This window comes from Tenrec ecaudatus, chromosome 11, assembly GCF_050624435.1.
Source record: "Tenrec ecaudatus isolate mTenEca1 chromosome 11, mTenEca1.hap1, whole genome shotgun sequence".
Lineage (NCBI taxonomy): Eukaryota > Metazoa > Chordata > Mammalia > Afrosoricida > Tenrecidae > Tenrec > Tenrec ecaudatus.
The window spans coordinates 104,916,402-104,940,355 of NC_134540.1; the positions used below are offsets into that span (position 1 = coordinate 104,916,402).

Here is a 23,954-nt window from a genome sequence, read left to right on the forward strand (position 1 = left end):
CACCGACACCCTCTGACCTTGGAACTGAAGTCATTTGTGCAGGTTGCTTTACAGCCGAATAAAAAATTGGCTTGTGAAATAAAGGATCACCCATAAGTAGCGAGCTTCCTTAAACAAAGAACCGAACGGTCAACATTCACCCGAAAGAGAAGGTGACAAGGAGAAGGGACACCGTGAAAATGGCAACTAACGACAATGAACCGTTGGTATAAAATCCGTTTAAAAGTCCCAAACCCACAGACATCAAGTTGATTCCATAAGGGGAATTAATTTGCTGTGCAAACTTTCATCTACAACACAATATTATTATTTTAAACAAAATAGTGAATTCAAACAATACTATCTTTAACATATTATCAGATGTCTCCTGCAGGGGTTTGCTCCCATGTATAGTGGTAATTTTGGCCCGCAGCTTCCTCTCTTTGTATTTTGGTGCTCCTAAGGAGAAATGTCGCCCGTGGGATTAAGGAAGCTTTGCAGGCTTGGTTCCTAGGCTCTAAGTCCAGGATCTGTTTCTGACCATCTGGTTTTGATGAAATTCTCTACTTTTCCACTGGGTTTACCGGTCCTTGAACCGGGGCTTACAGAAACCCATAATACCTCTGTAATTTTGTTGTTGTGGTGAGGTGCTGCCGAACCAGTTCCCTGTGTACATCAGAACACAACATGGCCTGGTCTTCCTTATAACGTTTGGTGTTTCAACCCATTGTGGCACCCACTGAGTCAGTCCATCTCCCTGCAGGTTGTCTCCCTTTTGACTGACGCTCTGTTTATCAAGCACAATGTCCTTCTCTAGGGACTGACGCCTCCTGATAGCATGTCCACAGTCCGAGAGATGGCCCTCCCTTCTCAGGAGCATCCTGGTTACACTTCTTTCAAGGCAGATTTGAATAGTCAGTATTCCTCAAAGACACTATATTCAAGGGCATCGTCAATTCTTCTTCAGCTTTTGCATGCATCTGAGGTGACTGGAAAATGGCACGGCTTATGTCAGGCACATAGCGTCCTCACGGTGATGTTGGCTTCTGAACACGTTAAACAGGTCTTTTACAGCGGGCTGGCTCAGGGAAACCCGTCACTTGATTCCCTCATTGCTGCTTCCAGGACCACTGACTGTGCATCTTAACAAAATGGAATCCTTGACAACATCAGTCTTTCCTCCATTTATCATGAATGAGGATGGGGGAAATGGCAATTTAAAGTCTGTGTTTGAATTCTGGAGGGAGACAACTGTTGTTGATTTTTTTTAACATAAATTCAATTATTCGTATTCATTTTTCTTATACTTCCTTTTTGTGGTTGGAAATTTCTGCAGGGACCAGTCAGTGTCATTGATTACAGTCTTCAAGTGGTGGACACATTCTCACACAAATTTTCCAAGTTGTTCTTCTCTCTCTTTAAAAAAAAAAACTCATTTTATTGGGGGCTTGTACAATTTTCATCACAATCCATACATCCATCCATTGTGTCAAGCACATTTGTACATTAGTTGCCATCATCAGTCTCACAACATTTTCTTTCTACGTGGGCCCTTGGTATCATCTTCTCATTTCCCCCCCTCCCTCTCTACTTCCCCCTCCCTCATGAACCCTTGATAATTTATACAAACTGTTCATTGTTATTAGTTGCCATTTTCAGGGTGTCCCTTCTCCTTGTCACCTTCCCTTTCGGGTGAATGTTGACCATTCGGTTCTTTGTTTAAGGAAGCTCGCTACTTATGGGTGATCCTTTATTTCACACGCCAATTTAAGACACTAGACACTATATCTTTTGATAGCTTTTTGGGCACCATCAGCTTTCTTCATCCCATTTGATTATGCACCCATTTGTCTTCAGCAGTCGTGTCGGGGAGATGAGCCCACAATATGATTTTTTGTTCTCTGGTGCTTGATAACTGATCCCTTTGGCCCCTCGTGATCACACAGGCTGGTGTGCTTCTTCCATGTGGGCTTTGTTGCTTCTGAGCTAGATGGCCACTTGTTTACCTTCAAGCCTTTAAGACCCTAGATGCTATATCTTTTGATAGCCGGGCACCATCAGCTTTCTTCAGTACATTTGCTTATGCACCCGCTCTGTCTTTAGCGATTGTGTCAGGAAGGTGAGCATCATAGAATGCCAATTTAATAGAAGAAAGTATTCTTGCCTTGAGGGAGTATTTGAGTGGAGGCCCAATGTCCTTCTGCTACCTTAATACTAAACCTATAAATATAATCAGGCATTCTTCAAATCATCACAGGTCTGGTAGGTGCATTTGTACAGCGATAATAAGTAAAGATTACAGTAAAGTCATAGAGCGCATGAGAGGTAGAGGAGAGATTGGAATAATGGGGCCAGACACAATTCATAGCAGCATGCTCACCTCAGCCCCGCTTGGTGGTCTGCGTGGGGGGAGCCCGGCCACAAGAGTAGGAGAGAGCCTCCACTTTACTGCTAACCAAGGGTTATATCTCATTAGGGGACACGATTACAGGTAATCACGCGTCACAGGAAGGTGCAGTACAATAGGCACACACCTCGTAGGGGCAGTACAATAGGCACACACCTCGTAGGAAGGGGGTGTATGATAGGCATAAGCGTGACAGGAAGGGGATGAGCTAGGGGTGTGCCCACAGCAATGGGAAGGTCTAGGGGTATACATGTGACAGGATGGGCGGGCCCTAGGTTCATGATGGCAGCCTAACCTTGGTCACCCGTGGGAGGGTCTGACCTCTGGTGTCTCCTACAAGGAAACACACAACTACTATCCTTATCAGAAGGGAGTGGGCCGTACTTGTGGGACAAACAATGGTGTCTGCTTGCTCTAGATGACTGATAACCCTTAGGGAGAATAACGCTGACCTACTTCTGATGACCTCCAAGTGTATAGTCATTCGCAAGCAGCTAAGTTTGGCATATATTTGAGGGAGACAACTTGGGAGAAATCTTGCTGGTAGGAAGCTAATCTTCAAGCCAAGCCTGGGGTAGGCTAGGAATGAGACCAAGAAAACCAAATTTCTATGTAAAATTAAGAAAGAAGGATGGAGAGCTTTGAGAGGGGGGGGAGAAAGAACCCCCAGGAAGGTAGTAGCAACCCGGCCAGTCTGATGGTCTGTGGATGCTTCCATTTTAAGGAGCTTATTGCGGATGGAGGCACTCTACCATGAGAGGGCTCGGGAATGGCAAAGAGCCAACTTCGAGTGTACAACTAAGATATACAGTGTGCACTTACTATGTGGCAGGTGCACTACTGACAAGCACATTTGCATTTAATCGTCACACTCTGGGTGGGGAATCCATCAGTACCCCCATTTTACAGATGAGGACACGGAGGCTTGCCACTCAGAGTCAGAGCCCCAGTTTGAGTTTGTCCAATGCCAAAGTCCAGCCTATTAATCACGAGCGCCTACTGCTTTCTGAACACTGAAGAGTGCAATTACGAGTGAATTTAGCAGAACTTATTTGTGTTTACTAATTAAGGGTGATGAAAGCATTCTGGAAATGCAAAGTGTTAAATCAATGTGAGTATTGTTATTCTTACACTTGACCTCCGGCATGTGAAGAAAGGGCTGTCAACTAAACCGTCAAAGTGCCTAGCCAGTAAGGGGTTATTAATAGCATGTGAAAATGATAGGGTCCGCATTCATGTTTACATTCCACTGGCTATTTATATTCAGGGGTCCAAGTTCTCAGGCAGGGGACTCCCATGAAGGTCAAGACCATTTGCAAAAGCAGAAGGAAATATGTACTGCATCTATCTATCCATCCATCCATCCATCCATTTCCCAAGACAGCAATAAGAGGCCTGGCTCACCATTTTGGGGCCGGGCTGTGCAGCAGAAATCACGATGCCTCTAACCCCTCTTGACTGGAAGAGCAGAAATCAGAGCCTTCCATTCTCCTAGCAGCATGTAACTAAGGTTTAGATGAGTGAACAGATGCCTGAAAAAATCAGCCACGCGCGTAGAAAACATTCATTTTCACAATCTGGAAATCTGCTAGGTAGGCATGAAACGGAGCCAAATCGATTTCCAGCAGAATGTAATGTCACAGCCCTGGCACGACAGGGACCCTCCTTGGCTGCGTGCACAGCCAGGGCAGTTGCCATCCAGGGGACCAGGGTTATTGATCACCCGGCCGCTGCTGGTCCGTAAGGAGTTGGTAGCTGGTAGGGTGATTCACTGAACCCCAGTGGAGCACTTTCCTTCTCGTCCTCCCTCTGAAGAGGCCAGAACATGCGACAATGGTCTTGCTTTTGCTCCATCCTGAGACTAAAGGTCTGTTCTGACTGCCTGGTTGCCCTGTCCTCCATCCTTCCTATAGAATCAGAATCTGAACCCTTTCAGATAGTTGCATAGAATCAGAAAGCAGGAAGAGAACTTACAAATTGTATTAATGTCCCAGGACTGCTGTAAGCAGATAGCACACATGGTAGCTGATAGGAACTGAAGTTGGTTTCACAGTTCTGAAAGTTAAAAGTTGGAACACAGAGTGTCGGCGGTGGTTTGAAGGCTCTAGGGCAGAGGTTCTCAATCTTCCTCATGCCGCGCCACGGCCCTTTCATATGGTTTCATGTGCTGGTGACCCCCAACCATCAAATTATTTTCACTGCTACTTCCTAACTGTCATTTTGCTACTCTTATGAATCGGCGACCCCTGTGAAAGGGTCCTTTGACCTCCACAGGGGTTGCGACTCACGGGTTGAGAAATGCTGCACCATGCGCAGCCAGTCAATTGAACAAAGGGAGTTTCCTTGGAGTGTGTGGCCTGAGTCTTTTTCTCTGGATCTGGATCTTGCATCTGGCTCATTATCTGACCTCAGTTTGTTTGGTCTTAAGCCAGCAGCCTGACAATTCTGAGAGCCATTCGCCTCCTGCAGTCTCTGAGCCAGCAGCTTGCTGTCTGGTCTGCTGACCTTGGTTGATGCAGCCTCTGCAGTGACATAATCAGGGGAAGTATCCAACCAGAAATCTGGAACCTCTAATATCTACAACCATTTCTTTGAGAAAAATAAATACACATACACATTTGCACTGGTTGTATTTCTCTATAGAACCTAGTCTAAAGATAGTTATGTTCACAGGTAGCTGAGGTGAGGACTGCAATATAATCTTTTTATGGTGGAAGGAGTATAATTCAATACAGATCCCAAATTATTTTGTCTGATTCTTTCATCTGTGGAAGAGGGTCAGGCAAGAAAAACTCTTACACAAGGTGACTTGAACTAATGATGCTGTCAATGACCTTAGTACTTCAACATTATCACGGGGAGAGTTAAGGTTGTGGACCAAGTGCCCAGGTGGCCAGGCTGTGATCATCAGTGGTCTGGCAGTTATGACGTAGTCATAATTACTAACGATCAATTCTGATTCTCAACCCATGCTCTTATCAATGCTCTCTCCATTGAAATCTGTACTCTACATATATCAAAGGCCAGTTATGACATTCCATCAGTCCCAAATACCTATATGGACTATGCAATATTTACAGGGCAAAAGGTTCTATCTGTCTGCTCTTGAATGTCCTTTTTTTTTTAAACTAAAATGTAATTCTTAACAATACAAGTTTAGAATGTATTCTACGACTTTAGAGTCAAATGTGTTTTGGACTTAAGAAGCTCTTGAACTTTAGGAAAGTAGAATGGTATCACCTAGGCCTTAACCCTTGAGTAACACCCCGAAGATAAACACACGAATCTACAGCGCAGCGTAGGCACAGGAGGCGTGCTGAGGAGAAAATAGTGACTACAAATAGTCTCACTAGTTCAGGCCGAGTGCTGATGCTCGCCACGTGAGTCTGCTGCGAGCTCAATAAGAAAGCTTGCAGTTGTCCGAACTCTTTGGATTTTGGAATTGTGGATGAACGATTGTAGGTTCATACTTTCCCCCTCCTGCAAATGGCCTGAAAGAAACATTGACTAGTGTCAATACTTTATCGATCAGGATGATGGTTTTTCTTTTGAATCTTTTCATGGGGAGTTTGGTTTCTCTGTCATTTCTGCTTCCAGTTGCCTCTCACTTATGCTCCAGATTACAAAACGGGATGACTCCAGCAGGGGCAGTATTCACATATTTAATATGCGGCGTCTCTAGCCAACGTTATGAACTCTCACCAAAGGATCTTGTTATACAAGGGTCTGGTAAGAAGAAGGTGGGGAAAGAGACTGATAGCATTCGCCTGTGAGTAACTGCCCAGGATTCCCTGGAATACCATCCCACTGAGGATAGAATGAGCCCACTGAGGAGCAGGAGGTGAGATCTCATGATCAGCAAGAACCAGGAGAGGAGCGTGTGCTTGGGACCCAAGATCCCTGCACAGTGAGCCTCCTGGATCCAATAGACAGCTGGGACGTCTGAGGCACAGCAGCAGAACCAGGCGCCAGAGCATGGAACAGAGTGTGGATTTTCCAACCCACAGCACAAACGAAGTGGAGCGCTTTTGTGCAGGAGGCTGGCTTGCAGAGTGGGGTGTCCCTGAGCACTTAATTTGGGAAGCTGGGATTGTTCACAGAAGTGGAGTTGAAAGTCTTTGGGCTGAGGCTTATTGGAGTGGGGTGCCTCTGGGCCTCAGGGTGCTGGGTGTGCTGACCCATGGAGCTTAAGCTGAGTGCCTTCTGGTTGAGGCTTCTGGTAGAGTGGTGTGCCCCTTTGGGCTTTTATTAGCAGCCTTGAAAGAACTTTGTAACGTGTCCTGATAAACAACTGTGATCTGCAGGACACTCATGAGTTTCCTTAACCACCTTTTCATCATGAATATTGTCTCGGAGTACCATGTAAAGTAGAAAATATGAAGATAAACACAGCCCCAACCTGAACCTGCCCGAGATAACCTGGGTTCAGGAGTCTGCCCTGCTTGCTTCTTGGGCACTGTAGATAACAATTGTAGCTGGGGTCACCAGAAAGACAGGCTGCTTTGTGGGGCAGCTGATGAGGTCACGGCGGCTCTTGGCAGCACCCTCTGTACTCTTGGGCATCAGTAAAAACAGAGCAGAGAGGCCATGCCACCAAGTCCCTGATGGGCAACTGATCCTGCCTGCATTTCTGGGCTTTCTCTGGCTCCAACTGCTTCTCCGCTTCCCCTTTTTCATCAGATGGGCAGGTTTCCAGAGCTGTCAGCTTTCCTTCTGCCCAAGTTAACAGGGACATTGATTTTGGAGGAAAGGAGGCCCTTACTCCCACCGCCCTGTCCTTCCCCCACTCCTGGCTGCGCCATCCAGCGCTGTGGCATTGTCCAGTTTTATTAGTACTGCCTGGCTGAGGCCTCCTTTCCCAGGTGGCCACTGGTTTTCTAGTCCCTCCTCGCTTGGCATGTTGACATGCATTTCGGTCTCCCAGGGAGCGCCTGCTTACCTGGATAATGGGCACTTGACCCCCTGGTTTCCAAAGTGGGCTTCTGTACAGCAGCAGCAGGGTTTGCATCTGTTTTTATTGTTTTCTGGGCTATCGCTGGGAGGGACTCCTATAAACGTGACCTTGCTTGGCTGGCTCTAGGATTACTGGCAATCAGGGCACGTCGGGAGTTGAAACAGGCCTGGCTCTGTGGGGTTCTGAGGGGCACCGGGGTGTCGACGGTGTTCATGAGGAGGATGGACACATGGCTCTCCTACATGGCTGTCTTCACTGGGCACAGAAATGTAGGCATTGCTTCCTTGTGGGCACTTCTCCATGGAGATGGGAGGATGGATTTTTACCTCGAGCCATTACAAGGCCTTCTAAAGAGACCCCGTCGCTGCCTTTTGGGGCAGACCAAGTGAGTATGTTTGCAGGAGAAGTCAGAACTGGGTTAGAATCCTCGCTTACAGAGTTGTTAGAGATGCTTCCACGTTGACTGAAGTGTGGCAACCGCATGTTGAACGGAACTAACGGTGTCTGGTCCTCGGCCATCTGCACGATTGCTGGTTTGCTGGTGTCTCTTGTGGTCACTCCATCTCAGTGAGCTGTCCTTCTGTGGCCCTTGGTCTCTCCAGGAAGCCCGCGGAAGTCTTTCCACCCTTGCTTCCAAGGAGCATTGTGGTGCATTGCTTCTACGACAGATTCATTCGTTCATTCTCTGACAGTCCACGGTAGATTCAACTTTTTCAGCAACATCACAATTTGGGTGCATCGCCTTTTCTTCTGCCTTCCTCTTTCAGAGCCCCTGCCCGCCTCTCACTGCCCAGCATGACAGTGTGCGGCTAGCTTCCCACCCCCTCTTCCCTTGCACTAATCCATTCCATGCTGCTCCCAGAATCTCATTTCTCCACCCCCCACCCCCACCCCCCCTCTCTCTCTGTTGCTGAGGCTCCAAGTGTCTCTGAGTCACCCTACCATAGCCCACCACCTTGCCCTCCTGCCTCTGTCCTCATTTGTTCGGCCCTCTCTGGACTTGGGAATCTCCAGTCTTACTCGCTGTCTTACAATTCTTGGAAACACCAAGCTTCTTGCTGCTCCTGGGCCTTTGCCCAGGCCTCTCCCTCTGCCCAGAAAGCTCACCCTCCGCTCCACTTCCCCGCTTCATCTTGAATGAGTCTAATTATCAACTGCTCATCCTGCAGATGCAGTTTAAAGATCATTTCATAGAGACGCCTTCTCTCTAGACTGGCGTCCTGTTCTGTCCTCTCGCAGCACGTAGTTGTCTCCCTTCTCACCGCTTATCACAATTCACATCTGTATGCTTATTGAATGACAGCTGGACTGAGGAGCCCTGGTGGCATAGCAATTATGCACTGGGCTGCTACCCGCAAGATCAGCAGTTCGAAACCACCAGTCACTCTGTGGGAGAAAGACAAAGCTTTCTTTACAGATCAAGAGTTTACATCTCAGAACACGGGGCAGTTCTTGTCAGTCCTATAGGGTGGCTGCAAGTTACAATGGACTCGATGGCAATGAGTTTGAATTTTTGGGATTTTGTGTTTTTGAGTTCAATGGAGGCCTGTCCTTGTCGACAGCCCTCTCCTTTGTTCACTCCTGCCAACACTGGTAGTGGTTCTGCAGGGATCATACGATGAAGTATAGAAAGAATCATTCCTTTCGTTTTCATGACAACTGCACCAATGACATTAATCCCAGATGGAAATTTCCATTTACCAGCGAAATCCAGGCCCGGTTGTTCTTGAGGGTTCTGGGCGCTCTGGTTCAGAGGAGGGAGCCAATGCCCCTCCCCAGGCCTCACTCTGTTGGAAGGGCACATCCAGCCTCCAGAGCTCCTCTCTGATGGCAGCCTGGCATGCCTTCTCTGAGTTTTTGTGTTGGCCAAGAGGAACATGTCACTTTGGAAATGATGTCAGTAAACTCTGAAGCTGCCAAGGAGAGCAGCGAGCGAAGCCCAAGAGGAAGCCAGCTGAGCCTTACACACTCGAGCCCTGGGAACCATCTCATTACCAGAGGTGCCAGCCGTCACACCCTGGATGGAAGGGCATAATTGCTGACAACAGCTAATCACTAGCAGCATGACAGCCAAGGGCCTACAGTCTTCCCTTTCTTCACTTAGGATCTGCCCCGCCACCGCGGAAAGGTGCCAAACCAGGCAGCTAAGCATGAAGACACAGCTCTGGTCTTGCAAAAAGGGACTTCCTTCAAGTCCACAGGATACTTGGGAAGTCCTCTCTATACTTAGTACCACACTTAAAATTATGACCTCGCCACCCACGTGAAGCGCCTCTGGATTTCAGAGGCAAGTGCGGCAGGGCAAAAGATCCGGCGTGTGACAGTGGGTTTATCCAGAAGGCCCTCACAAAAGTAACAGCCTGTGAGCAAATGTGCACGGGACACCTGGTGTGTACCTGGAGCACCTGCAGACCACGGACAAAGGCCCTCATGGGAAATGAGAAAATAAAGGAGGGTTTCAGTCGTTTCCTTCTGAAACCCTATGCATTATGAATGTATTTGTAAAATTCATTAAAACGGTGCATGGCTTCATCTAGCAAGCATCCTGACAGATCTCAAAATGAATGTGAGCACAGGTACTGAGAAGAGATGGGTGTGAAAAATAAACAAGTAGAGCATCTAGAAACATTCCAGACTCTGCCCCTACCTTGCCTCCTTCACCATCTGCCCAGTGTCTTCTGTGTTCCTGGTGCTCTGCTAGGTGCTTTGGATGCAAAGCTGACTGATCACAGGGATGAAAACACTGGTGGAAGAAACCCACATATAAACCTGTGCCTATGAAAAAGTCACGCTAAACCATCAAGCAGATGCTGACTACTAATGACCTTAAAGGGCTGGGGAGAACTGCTCCCTGAGTTTCCAAGACTCTAACTGCTTATTGGAGTGGAAAGCCCTCTTTCACCTGAGGAGTGGCTGGTGGTTTTGAACTGTTGGCCTTTCGGTTACAGCCCGACACGCAACCACTGCACCACCAGGCCCCAGCAGTGCCTGTGCTGTGGGGTACTAAGTACTCTGAGTGAGCTGTCAAATCTGCCGTTGAAAAGGCTTTCCACGTTCACAGAGAAATCGCCATTGCGTTAGCTATTTATCTCTCCCTCCCGTGTGTGTATGTGTTTGTGTATGTGTGTACGCATGCTCCTTTACAAGTTTAGTTAAATTACAAATGCCATGGATTGAGATTCCAACTTGTTCAAACATCGTCAACTCGGTCAATTTTATTGAATTTCAGGAAAACTGAATTTTCAATGTCTAATATTAATGAATGGAAGATTAATTTCAAAATCAATGTAGCCTATGTGGGCTCCTCTGGGCACAATAACTGCCCCCGGGCAGCAAACGAAGGGCTATCGACATGCTGGGCTGCCAACCACAGGTCAGCAGTTTGAAACTACCAGGCTCTCCGGGGGAGAGAGATGAGGCTGTCTCCCGTCATAAAGAGTAAGTCTCAGACACCCATGGGGCACTTCTGCTCTGCCCTGTCGGGTAGCCATGACTCAGAATGGACACAATGGGCAGTAAGTTTGGTTTTTTCCTTTTGGGGAAATAGCTAAAACTCTATGCCTTTCAAAGATTTTTCCGTTTGCTTCAAGTGTCTGACCTGACCAGCAAACATTCACAAACACTTCTGCATACTTATACATCTATAACCTATGGCAACCATCTCTGGGGACTGAATTGCTTAGGGGCCACAAATCTTCTCTCAGCACCCAAAGGCCTGGCTGATTTTTACCCTCTGCCAAGAGGATAGCTAGAGCCCTTGTGTGGTTGTCATGGCAACAGGGACCTTCTAAGTTTATGTCCTTTGGATACAGGCGGCACTTTGCTTGACTCTAAATTACATTCTAGCCTCACCGGCGGGGGGTGGGGGGCACGGGGGGGGGGGGAGATAAGCTAACCTCATTCTTTCGTCTGATTTCAGTTATAACCCCTTTAGCTAATTCATGGCTAACCTTTTTCAGCTAACTCTTCATAATCATCGGGGGTGGGTCCCAATTCTTACAGAGTGGAATATTAACTGACTGCACCCCGTATCCAATGCAGACTTTCAAGGCTTGGTCACGAGGAGAAGGGCCTCTGGTTGGCAGAGAGGAGGAGGGGTGCGCATCTCAGCGAGAATCAAAGTTGCTATGCAAGTAATGGGTCTGCGCTCATGGGAAACTATGGGAAATTATCACACCCCCCCAAAGGAGATACAATAGGTGTGCCAGAAAAGGAAGCTCTTCTGACTTTAAAAACAGACCATGTGCTACGTGTAGAAACACATACACGATGACAGCTATTCGGCCTGTGGATGCAGTGGAGAGTAGAGCTTTGGCGTGAATGTGGTCTTGGGGCAGGTTGTGCAGTTTCTCTGCGTCTCCTTATGACAGCACACAGGCAGGGCCTCTGCAGGCCCGGGTCCTGCATAAATGAGGAACTTTCTACCTGGTCTCTCGCTCTGCAGCAGCCAGTCTGTCTCTGGAATTACAGTGGAGTCTCGGTTGGCTCCGCAGAGGCAGGATACTTTCTTCCTGGAAGGTCCACAGAAATGGGACCATGCTACCTTAGCAACCCTGGGGTCGCTAACGTGGGGTCCCTGTTCATCCTTCAGGGACCCCTGGCAGTACAGTGGCTAAATCGCTCACCCACTCTCTGAAAGGCTGACCATTTGAGTGCACTAGCTACTCTGTGGGGGCAAAGATGAGGCCGTCTGTTTCCATAAAGATTATAACTTTGGAAACCGTACACGGCAGTTCTACCCTGTCCTATGAATTGGAATGGATTGGACGGCAGTGGGCTAATGGGCACATCTTTGCAGGCCTGTAACCTGCAAGTCCATCTATCCACTTGCCATTAGAATGTAAACCCAGACATCTACAGGAAAAAAAAAAATCTAGTCAGACCAGGTCATGCCTAAGTGTGAACAAGATGGCAGGGTTGGCCCTGCACCCTCCACCGTCCTTGCCTTCCCCAACTCCCAGCAATTCAACCACTCAGAGGAGAGAGGAAATGGAACAGAACATTCAGAAGATGATAGAAAAGAAGGGGAGAAGAAAATTAGGTAACTGAACAAGTTAAGTATTCATTGCAAAGATAGCTAACATTGAAGGAGCCCCGGTTGTGCATGGGTTGGGTTGCGAACCACAAGGTCAGCAGTTCAAAACCAACAGCCACTCTTCTGGAAAAAGATGAGGCTTTCTACTCCCATTACAATCTCGGGAGCCCACAGGGACAGTTCTGCCCAGTCCTGTAGGGCCACTAAATGAGTCAGCATCGACTCCAAGGCAATGCATTTATTTATGCTTTTTGAGTTGGTGACGCAATATTTAAAGCATTCAACTGCTAACTATAAAGTTGGTGATTCAAAGCCACCAGCTGCTCTGCAGGAGAAAGATGAGGCAGTCTGCTTCTATAAAGATTTACAGCCTCCGGAACCCTAAGGAGCATTTCTACTCTGTCCTACAGATCGCTAGGAGGTGGAATCAACTCGCTGGTGGTGGGTTATCTGACATTAGTGAAGCATGTTCTGTGTGCCAGGCACTATCCATCTAGACGAGTCATGGAATATGTGCTATAATCCAATGAGGTGGGCACTGTCATGGTTACTGTTGTTAAAGATGAGGAGTGTGAGGCTTAATGAAATTAAATTAGACTTGCTCACGTCAAAGCATAACAAAGGCAGGAACTGAGTCTATGTCTACTTCCAGTGCATCCGGTCTTACTAGAATGCAGTCCTACTGAGGCTGCCTACTGGGGGCTTTGACAAAGGGCATAAAATTAAATACGTATGGGAACACAATGGCTAAAGACACCAAAAACCACTCCAACATGCATTTTTTAAAAGTAAATTAATGCGCCAATCAAGTATAAAATCTCAAACCCAAACCCACTGCCATCAAGTTGATTCTGACTCATAGTGACCCTACACAGCAGAGGCGGGGGACATCTTGTACAAGAGCCACATAAGGCCTGCCAGATCATCAACACCAGCCAACATCACACACCTCACCAACGAGAAGCAGCTCCAGCCATCCCACTGGTGGTGAGTTTTTAAAATGCTTGGCCAGTATGGCCCATACATGATGTTTCTAAGTATCCAAATTGCCCTTGTCAGAAAAAGGTTCCCCTGACAGAGTATGCCTGCTTTAGAGGCTGTACATCTCTATTGGAGCAGACAGCCTCACCTTTCTCCCACAGAGCAGCGGGTGGGTTTGAACCAAGGCTTACCTGACAGCGCCACTAGGGCTCCTGATACTGAAGTAGAATTCCAACCTATTAAAAAGACAAAGTTAAAAGCTCTACTTAACTTAGTGACATTGGCATCCTCTCATACTGCTGCTGATAATGCACCGCCAATGTTTAGGGGGGGGAAAGTTTTACATATCTCTCTGGTAAAACATTTTGGCAATGTGTAACAGAAGCCACAAAAATGTTGCTACCCGTTGATCTGATGATCCCAGGCTTAGCCCTGCTGCGCACGGAGCTCTTTGTCCAAATGATTTCTTACAGTGAGCGGCCTACACAGCCAGCAGCAGGGGAATGGTTTCCAGGATTAAAATTAACCCTCCTGACCAAATACGACCATCGACTTGGAAATGATGACAACCTTTGTTAACAACGTAGAAAAAGTGTAAGATGCAATGAGATCTAGGAAAGCATGTCAAAATATCCCCTGAAAAATGACAACTCCCGGAGGCCGGGGGAACAGACGACAGGTAAATGAATTTCGTGTTACATCCGTCCTTTCGGGATCATTTCTTTCCTCTAAAAAATATTTTTTATTGTTGCTAAAAGGAATAAAAATTAAAATTTTTAAGCAGCTTAACAAGACCTGCCCATAAAAATAAGGCCACCGCTGTCTTGTTTTGCAGATGAACTAAGTTACTGGATGCACAAGCCCCCAGAAATAGTCCCTGCAGGCACGCAACAGGGCTTCCCTCCGCCTCACCCTGCCCTCCTTCCAGCTGGCATAGCCTCACACTGCAGCGTCAACTGGGGCCACCTGACGTGGAAGATGAAGTCGCTCCTCCGGACCCCCCTCTCTCCACAGGAGTGGTCCTCGCCCTTCTTGTTGAGTTTAGCCATGGTCTCCAGAGCAGCAACGGCTCCGGGCACTTTCACCGCGAATTTTCTTCAGCAAAATTAGCTTGTGCTAGTCCTCTTGGTGAGTACAGAGTGTAAAATGAGCTGACAAGGTATCCCACCCAGGGAGCTTATAGGACCAAGCCTTTCGAAGGTGAAATAAATCTAAGACAAAACGGGCACACTGCAGATACCGTGGTAGGCCAGGCAGAAAGACGGAAGGGCAAACAGGCCTTTCGCGCCCTAAAACCCGCACTGCAGCTCCACAAATCTCATTACTCTGCCTGCAGGTACAGGATCACGCAGGTCACAGAGGGAGCAGGGACACACAATGTAGAGGTGAGAGGTCAGTCTGGGGGAGGGGTGGTGGTGGTGTCCTGGCAGTGTCCGGGCAGAAGCAGGGCAGGAAGTCAGGAATAGGAGGCGGGATGCAGGAAAGCCATCACAGCAACACGGCCACCAGAGAAGCTCTTTAAACCCACCTGCTGTCTTGCAAACATGTCTACTTCAAGGTCAAATCCAGATCTCGGGGAGAGCCCTTGAGGGCTCGCTAGAGGGCCCAAGCGCTTGCTAAAGGAGTGATTTCAGGCCTTGATGAAGGTACTCTTTCTCTGCCAATTATGCATTAGTGGTTACTCCTTGGGTTGCTAACCACAAGGTCAGGAGTTTGAAACAACCAGTCACTCCACAGGAGAAAGACGAGGCTTTCTACTCCTGTAAAGCGTTAGTCTCCAAAACCCACAGGGGCAGGTCTACCTTGTCCTATAGGGCTGCTGTGAATTGGAACAGATTTGATGGCAAGGAGTTTGGTTTTGGAACTATTAGGCGGGATACGTGGTGGCCTGGTGGTAAAATTCTTGCCGTCCATGCTGAAGACCGAAGTTCAATTCCCAGTCAGTGCACCTTGTGTAGAGCCACCCCGCTTCGATGAGACGTGAACTGTGTGTTGCTGTGATGCTGAACAGGAGGCCTGGTGACATAGTGGCTACTTGTTGGGTTGTGATCCACAGGGCTGGCAGTTTGAAACCGCCAGTAGCTCCTCAGGAGAGGGACTGGGCTTTCTACTCCTGAAAACAATTATGGTCTCAGAAACCCACAGGGGGTCATTGTGGGTCAGCATGGACTCAATGGTAGGCAGTTTGGTTTTGTTTTCTTGGTAATGCTGAACAGATTCCAGTGGATCTTCTGTACTAAAATGGGCGAGGAAGAAAGACCTGGTGATCTCCTTTGGAAAATAAGTCCATGCAAACCCTATGGAACCCAACAGTCTGGGAATGGGGTAGGCACTGTTTTGTTCCTTGTGCGCAAAGGCATTAGGAGTCCAGAGCTAAGCCACGGGCAGCTAATAACAATTCTTAGTCCTTTGTCTTATTGAGTGACAATTTATCTACGAGTTATTAGCTATGGGGCCTGTCCTTATTCTGCCTTTGGGGGAGTGCAGAACAATTCCACTTCCTTTTCTCTTTGAAATCTTTCCTGTATTCAATACCTCTTCATCAGGAGGAAACGCTTCGGCATTTTCCAGCTATTCCTCAACCTCGTCTTCTAGCTGAGGCTTCGGGACCTGCGCTTGAACCCCCAGCTGTCACTTGACCAACACTCTCACCTTGCTGTGTGGATGCTGGTGTCTATCGTTAGGTGCCATGGGGTCAGTTCCGACTCATAACCACCCCATCAGTGCACAACAGGATGAAACATCACCCAGTCCCAGTCCCTGGCCACCTTCATAACAGCTGCCAAGTTTGAACCTACTGTTTTTTTTTTTAATCATTTTATTGGGGGCTCGTACAATTCTTATCACAATCCATACATACATCCATTGTGTCAAGAACATATGTACATTTTGTTGCCATCATCATTCTCAAAACATTTGCCTTCTCCTTGAGCCCTTAATATCTGCTGCTCATTTCCCCCCTCCCTCCCCACTGCCCCTCCCTCATGAACCCTTCATCATTCATAAATTATTATTATTTGAGCCCACTATTACAGTCATGTGTCCCTGCATCTCTTTGAAGGTCTTGCTCTGCCTGGCTGACCCTCTACTTTACCAAGAACTACGTCCTTCTCCAGGGACTGCTCTCCCAACAACAGACAGTCCACAGCACATGAGATGAATGAAGTCTTCCCAGCTTCGTTTCTAAGGCTCGTTCAGGCTGCATGTCTTCTGAGCCAGGTCTGTTTGCTCTTTTCACGGTCCATGGTACTTTGAGACCACACTTTCATTTCAGAGGAAATGCTTCCCTTTATCTGGACAGTACGTTTCAACTAGGGTTGCTGTTGGAGGCCACTGTAATGAGAGCCGGAAGTGTCTGTCTGGCTCCCACTTCACACTGCAAACGACTTGAGAGTGACGTGTAAGAGACCCAGGGGGCGTGAGGGGAGGTGCCATTCATTTCAGTGCTCAGCCATTGGGCCCACGGGAACCCAAGGTCAACATGGGAGGTGTCTCCCAAATGGACAAGGACACCCCATCTGTTGAGTGCCTCATTTGTTGAGGTACTCCCCTCGGTATTTCACACACGTTCATTTAATCGAGACATCAACCGCATGTGACAGAGCGGACTTTCTCCCCCACACAGACACGGAAAGGCTGGTCTAAGTCTATACCACTAGGAAGCAGAGTCCTATCCAATGCATCCACGCCCAAGTCCAGACGCTTTTCCACAACAGCTCTATTTCAGTTAGAATCTATTTGGCTACAGAGAATGCAAAATCCAATTAAGCCTGGCTTAATTAACATGAAAGGCATTCGTGTGACAGTGTGCAAAGTTGAGGTGGGGGCGCACCCGTGTTGGTAAAGCCAGCAATTCAAAAATGACACCAAGGAGGCCAACCACCCTGAGAGCAGCAAGGTGGCCAAGGGTAGGCACAAGACGGGGTGCCAGGGAGCTCAAACCCCCTCTCTGTCTGCATGCAGCTTCCACTCTAGTGAGAAGACAAACCCTGGGAAGTGTTACAAGTGAGATGCATGTTACAAAAGGAAAAGCACAAATAACACAGGCAGAACCCAGAGTAAGGAAGGAGCTTAGACTGAGTGATCCTGGGAGGCTTCCTCAAGGACATTCCTCAAGGAGACTCAAAGGATGCTGAGCTGAGAAAAGGGCAAAAGTGAAGGCATGGGGCAAAGGATGAATTGTACCATTCCCACATGCCACCCTTAAGTCTTTGGGAGACCAATAATTTATTCAGTCAGTTATTCATTCATGCATGCGATGATTAATTTCACAAATATGTATTGGCAGTGGGTGAGAACACGCATACATAATTGGCAAGAGGAACCTAACAGATGACTAGTCTGTGGATGAAACAAGGCTTACATTTTCTCTTTCCCTACAAACATTAATTATGGATTACATTATGTTCCTTTACAAGCAATATTGAAGTCCTAAACCCTATACACATGCATTTGACATGGTTTCAAACTAGAGGGTTTCTTTTCTCATGTTAATAAGGTCATAGTGGAGTAGCTCATACATTCACTGCCCACGAGTCGATGCCAACTCACCGTGACCTTACAGGTTAGGGTAGAGCTGACTCTGTGAGTTTCTGAGACAGCAACTCTTCACAGGAACAGAAAATCCCATCTTTCTCCCATGGAGCAGCTGGTGGTTTCAAATTGCTTACCTTGTACTTAGCAGCCCAATACGCAGCCACTATGCCACCAAGACTCTTTACTAGACTCCTTACTTAGGGTGAGTCTTATACCTAATCACTTCTGAGTTATAAAAAGAGCAAGACAGACACAAGTGAAACACAGATGCCGTGGAGGGCCCCTCTACAAGCCAGGGGAAGCCAAGGATTGCTGACAGACCAGAAAGGCCAGGAGGAAGGGTCTCAGAAGGTTTGGACTTTTCTCCTTCAAAAACCGTGAGAACATAGGGGCAGTTCTGCCCTACCCTATAGGACAGCTATGAGTCAGCACTGACTCCATGGCAGTGGAAGGGACGCCCCAAGGGGGATGAGTGATAATGTTCTGATATAAAATGACAATGATGTCTCCAAGGTAAACCAGGGACACATAAACCATAGATGCATGCGTGGATTTTAGATTCGCCCTAAGTTCTATCCCCCCAAAACAATTAGTTCTTATAACATGGCTCTGCTTGAGGCTTGCCCTCATGAAGAGCTCACAGAAGATTTAGGCGCTTTAGCAAAGTGTGGTGAAGAAACTAGATGACGTCTGCCTATCAGAAATAATAGCATCTTGGGTCTTAAAGACTTGTTTTCAAATAAGCAGCCATCAACTAAGTCTGCAAGGAAGAAGCACACCAGCCTGGGTGATCCAAGGACGGGAAATAATACAATCCAAATCTAAAAGAGGGAATGGCATCAGAGCTTACGTTGTGAAGACCTGGTTTGCAGAGGGCTATGGATGACACTGGGAGCCCAAACTCCATTTGCACACATGGATCTGACCTCCAGTGAATTCCCTCTGATCGGAGTTGAGGCATGCGAATGGCTGTTATCAGACAGCACTGTGAAGTCGATCATGACAGACGTTGTTAGGTTAAAATATCACACCTTACCATTTGATCTCCCTTTTCACCCATTTTGAGGCGGTTTCAATTTTGTTTTGTTTTAAGGGGAAATACACAGGGATTAAGCCCCTGATGAGTCCCCTCTGACCATGATCCAGGATTGCCTTTCCTTTTCCGGCCCCACCCAGTAGTCCCCAGACACACCCACCCTCTCTCAGGCACAATGGAGGCAGCAGCACCTGGATCACCTGTCCGATAGAAGCGTTTGTTTCTCTATTGCTCCCACAATACCCCAGGGCTCCCTCTGATGGGGCTTGCTTCCGTCACATGTTCTGGCCTGAGTCCAGTACAGTGGTCAGCAGACTACAATCACTGATGGGTCAGCTCGGCAGGGCTGAAGTCCCGACCAGACCCCAGGGGTGAGAAGGAAAAGGGGGGCCCAGGCTTAAGAGAAGCTGGTGGCGACACACCCATGTCTGACTGTCGTTCATGTTCTTGGAAAACACGCCTCCTGTGAGTGGGTCTTAGGGTCGCTGTGAGTTGGAACGGCTCAACAGCACCTACCAATAACGGGGATTTTTGTTTTAGCAGGAGACAAAATCGGAAAACAAGAAACCCCAAAGGAAATCTCTCGTGGTCCAGTCAGCTGCGACCCCACGGGGCAGACGGAGCAGAACGACTCCACCGCTTCCGCTGCGTCACGAAGGCTCCGCAGGAAACCAAGGACTGGACCTCGAGTCACGGAGTTTGAAGGGCACTGCGTGCCGTGGGGACTACTCAGGCCACCAGCCGCCTGGCTCGGTGGGTACACGGGCTCCGCACCCCTTTCAACACAAGCACATCCTACACGTGACTGCATCGCAGGTAAACCAGCACCAGAAATCCAGGGTGAGGACGTGATGGACACCCACGTAATTATCCACATTAGTACGAGTGATAGGTATGCACAGGATTATCTACCTGGATACCTATGTGACTGATACCCAGGTGATTCTCTGCCATGAGGACACACCCTTCCCCAAGTCCAATGTCATTCCCTCCGTCCTCTATCCAGTCGGAAGGGCTGTCCCAGACACACGCGTGATTGATGCCCGTGCGATTAGCTAACACAATGCTCTGTCGGTGACTGAGACCCGTGTGATTATCTGCCAAGATACCCGCGCACATGAAAACGGGCAAGTCCTGCGCGGCCCTAATCATGCCCCTCACAGTGCGCACGAACCAACTGCTGAGGTGCAAGGATGGCTCTGCTTTAACGATAGAACGGCCGCCCGCGCTAGTGCGCGTGCGCGAACCCAAGAGCGACAGGCACATCACTCTGAAGTCGTTAATGCCCAACTTCGAAAAGGCCCTTCCCAATGTGAGGCTCTCAGATTCAGGGGTCACATGAGAAGGGAGAACGTGCTGCTGCCGCCCAGGAAGCTGCAGCGGTTTCTTCGCCCGGCGGCATTTTGGGTTCATAGGCGGTTTCCTCGCTGGTCATACAGGGAAACCAGGAGCGAGGGATTCTTGGTGCAAATACGTAGGGAGCAATGAAAGGGAGGCGCTGATGTGTACATGAGCGGGGACGAGGCCTTCTCGGCACCAGGGCACGGGCTCGGATTGTCCATCGTCCACTGTTCTTCCCGTTAAAACAAAACCACAACCAGCAAATAAACAAGACACAGTCCAAGTCATCACAGGTGCCGTCATTCATCTTGCACCCCCCCCCCCATATGCTGGTCTTATTTTTGAGAAAAGCACATGTAATATATCCTTATCGAATTTGATTATTTTCTGTGTGAATATTTAAAAAAAGAAAAGCTAATCCACGAGGAGTGCCTTCCTGGGTAATGTTAATTCAGCTGCCTGTTCGATAATAGGATTATGTTTTCCAGGATTTAAAAACCCCACTTGTTGGCTGCCGAAGAGACTTCTGTAACAGCTAGAAAATCTAACTTAATCCTTATTGGCATTAATGAAATAGCAGAGGTACAATTTACCTCTCACTACATTTAACACCCTCCAAACTCCAATAAATACATTACATTCATTTTGAAGTTATAAAAGGAAACTGTTGGGTGGGTTATTGGAGTCTCCAGGGTCCAATCATTCCCTATCTCTAAGGCAGAACAAGGGCTGTTTACATACGGGAAGGATTATGGGGAAAGTTTATTTAAACAGACTAATCCATGTTTACACATAATAGAGCTCCCTTTTACATCATGGAAATCCAAGTCAAAATAATCTCTCCTTTTTAATTTGAAAATAATTATAGAGGAATTAGACTATTTGTTCTGTTACCATTGAGTTGAAGAACCTAATTCGATTAGAATAAATTCTACAACAGACCATGAGCCCGGCTCTAAGAAGCTAGCTAATATCAGAGAGCACTGCCTGCCCAGAGAGGGTAAGGGGGGTGGGGTGGGGCTGGGAGGGTAGAGAAAGGAAAGGAGGTGGATAGGAGGCAGAAGTCATCCTGTGGGCAGCAGAGAGTGGAAAACAGATTCCCCTTTGGCTTTGGCTTTTCCTTCTTGCTCCACTCCCTCTTCAAAATGGAGTGGAGTCCGCATGAAAGAGCCTTCTGGGAATGTGGACCTGAGACTCTTGAAAACACAATGCCTGACATTTCTTTCTCTCGCTCCTCCCATGCCTCCTCCTTCAGACAGGTGACCACGGGGAAACTGATGCTGGGCCAGATGGGAGCCGAGCTCCTCTGGAAAATCTTGTTCCCAGTGAGGGAGAAGAAGACCAGGAGGCAGCCTTGTAACCATGCAGTGCATCAAAGGCCACGCAGGCACTCACTCGGAAGTGGGACAGGACGCTCAGGGCAGCCAGACCTCTTTAAAGATGCAAATTGCAGTCAAACACAGAAAACAGTAGGGCTCTGTTTATCCTTTCACAAGGGTGCAAACTGCTAATCAGGCTCCATTGCTGGGCTGGCCACTCTGTTTATCAATAAACAGGAAGACAGTGAGACTATAATTTTCCTGCCTAGCATGGGTAGCCAAAAGGAAAGGCTGGCAGCTTGGTGGTACTGAGTTCCGGTTGCATCGAAACCCAATTATTACTGGAGTGTGGGTGTTTGCGAGGTGCCCAGACCCCTTAGACAGGCCCACGAAATCATGTGAACCATTGGCAGAGAATGAGCTTGGGGAGACATGGACTAAGAGGAGCTGTCAAAATAGGCCTGCTCCCCCAGAGCTCAGCTGTGGACTATTTCTCTCTCTTTCTCTCTCCCTCCCCCCGCTTCTGTCTCTCACACACACACCCCACCACCACCAGTGAGCGGGCTGATCCTGGAATATTCTGCAGGCTAGCGTGTAACAAAGACACGGTTTTACTAAAATCAAAATAAAAACAAATAGGTCATAACTTTGGCTCTGAATTGGGAAAGCTCATCAAAATATGCCGCGCTTGCCATTATTTGCTATGTTAAAAACAACTCTGGCGCATCCTCTAAAAGGGGCGGTTGAAGGTTATTTTTATGCCGGCTGAGTTATTTTCATGTTTCGTATTTTCATGTCAGTCTTCCTGAGGTAAGATTCCAAGTCTAAAAGGTGGCCCAAACTCCATCAGGCGTGTGGTTAGACATTCCAATTGTCCAAAGCATGACCTTAGTTCTTCATTGGGTCCCTAGAAAAGGTTAGGAAGCACCCCAAACTGTACATACCTTCAACAACAGAATATATCAAATATAAAATCCAGAGGAACTATAATTTCTATAACACTGTACTACTGTTAATGATGAAATAATATTTGTTAGGCCAGGTTGACTAGAGAAACAAATTCAGATATATATATATATATATATATATATATATATATATATATATATGAAAGAGCTTTATATTAAAGAATAATGATATATAAAGAAAACATCCCACCACCCCGGTCCAGATCAAGTTCATAAGAATATACTAGCTCAGTGCTCGCTTCGGCAGCACATATACTAAAAACTGGAATGATACAGAGAAGATTAGCATGGCCCCTGTGCAAGGACGACACGCAAATTCATGAAGCGTTGTTCCATATTTTTGTGATAAGAATTGTACGAGCCCCCAATAAAATGATTTTAAAAATATATATATATACTAGCTCGTAAGTGATGCTAGTCCATAAATCTCTTCAGACTCCTGCAGCCACATGCAATGATGCAGAATGCAGGAAGATCACAGGTCCATGGGTGAAAGGTCTTCTGGAACCAATAGCAGAGGACTCATCACAGGGCTGGCGCAGGTCTCTGCCACGTGACTAGCTCAGATCTCGGTGTGGCTCCACAGGGCTTGCCAACAGGACGGTGAAGCACCTGAGCGTGAGGGTGGCCAACACCAGGGATAAAGAGGAAGAGAGACTAGCTTTGCAGAGCCATGATCTGCGTTGCTTTCTGTGTTAGTCTGAGTAGGCTAGAGAAACAAATCCAGGGGGAGACTCGTGTATAAGAGAGAATGTTGTATCAAAGCCAGCCCAGTCCAGATGAAGTCAGTAAGTCCAATATTATCCCACATGCCTGATACCAATCTATAAATTCCTCTTCAGACTCAAGAAACACAAGCAATGACACTGAATGCAGGAAGATCACAGGCCAGTGGGTGGAAAGTCTTGTGGATCCAGTGGTAGTAGAAGCTTCCCAGTGCCGGCATGGGTCTTCACATGGCTCCTCTAGCTTCAGGGCTCTGACTGTATTAGTATAGCTCCCTCAGGCTCGTGTCAGTGATGTCTCACAGGGAGGGAGCATGTGTCCCACCTACAGTGAGCTATTTATCTCCTTAGCGCCTCCAAATGAGGTCATCAAGATGTGACCTGATTGGCAGGCTAAGCTCTGCCCACATGTTCCTATGGGAACCATGTTGGCACAAGAAAAACCTATCACAATATTTGAGTGAATACTAGTTATATACATATATGTTTACAATATCTATTTAATACATCTCATACAATGGTATTAGTTATCACATCTCACTCCTCCATTCCTCAAGTACTTACTGAGCATGTAGCATGTTCCAGGCACATAGGTATTGGTAAGAGATGCAATGGCAGTCTTTTGATGAAGCTAGGACTCTATAAGAGTACACATGGAACAAGTAATCACAAT

The 23,954-nt window shown here is 47.4% G+C and overlaps 1 protein-coding gene and 1 non-coding gene across 2 annotated transcripts in view; one reads left to right on the forward strand and one right to left on the reverse strand.

The window, feature by feature from the left end:
* CLYBL (citramalyl-CoA lyase) overlaps nt 1-23,954 on the reverse strand; it is a 285,813-nt gene that overhangs the window by 77,168 nt on the left and 184,691 nt on the right. The gene's annotated exons all lie outside the window — the stretch shown is intronic.
* LOC142461917 (U6 spliceosomal RNA) lies at nt 22,788-22,898 on the forward strand. Its single transcript, XR_012787085.1, has one exon. It is a non-coding gene; the product is annotated as a U6 spliceosomal RNA (small nuclear RNA).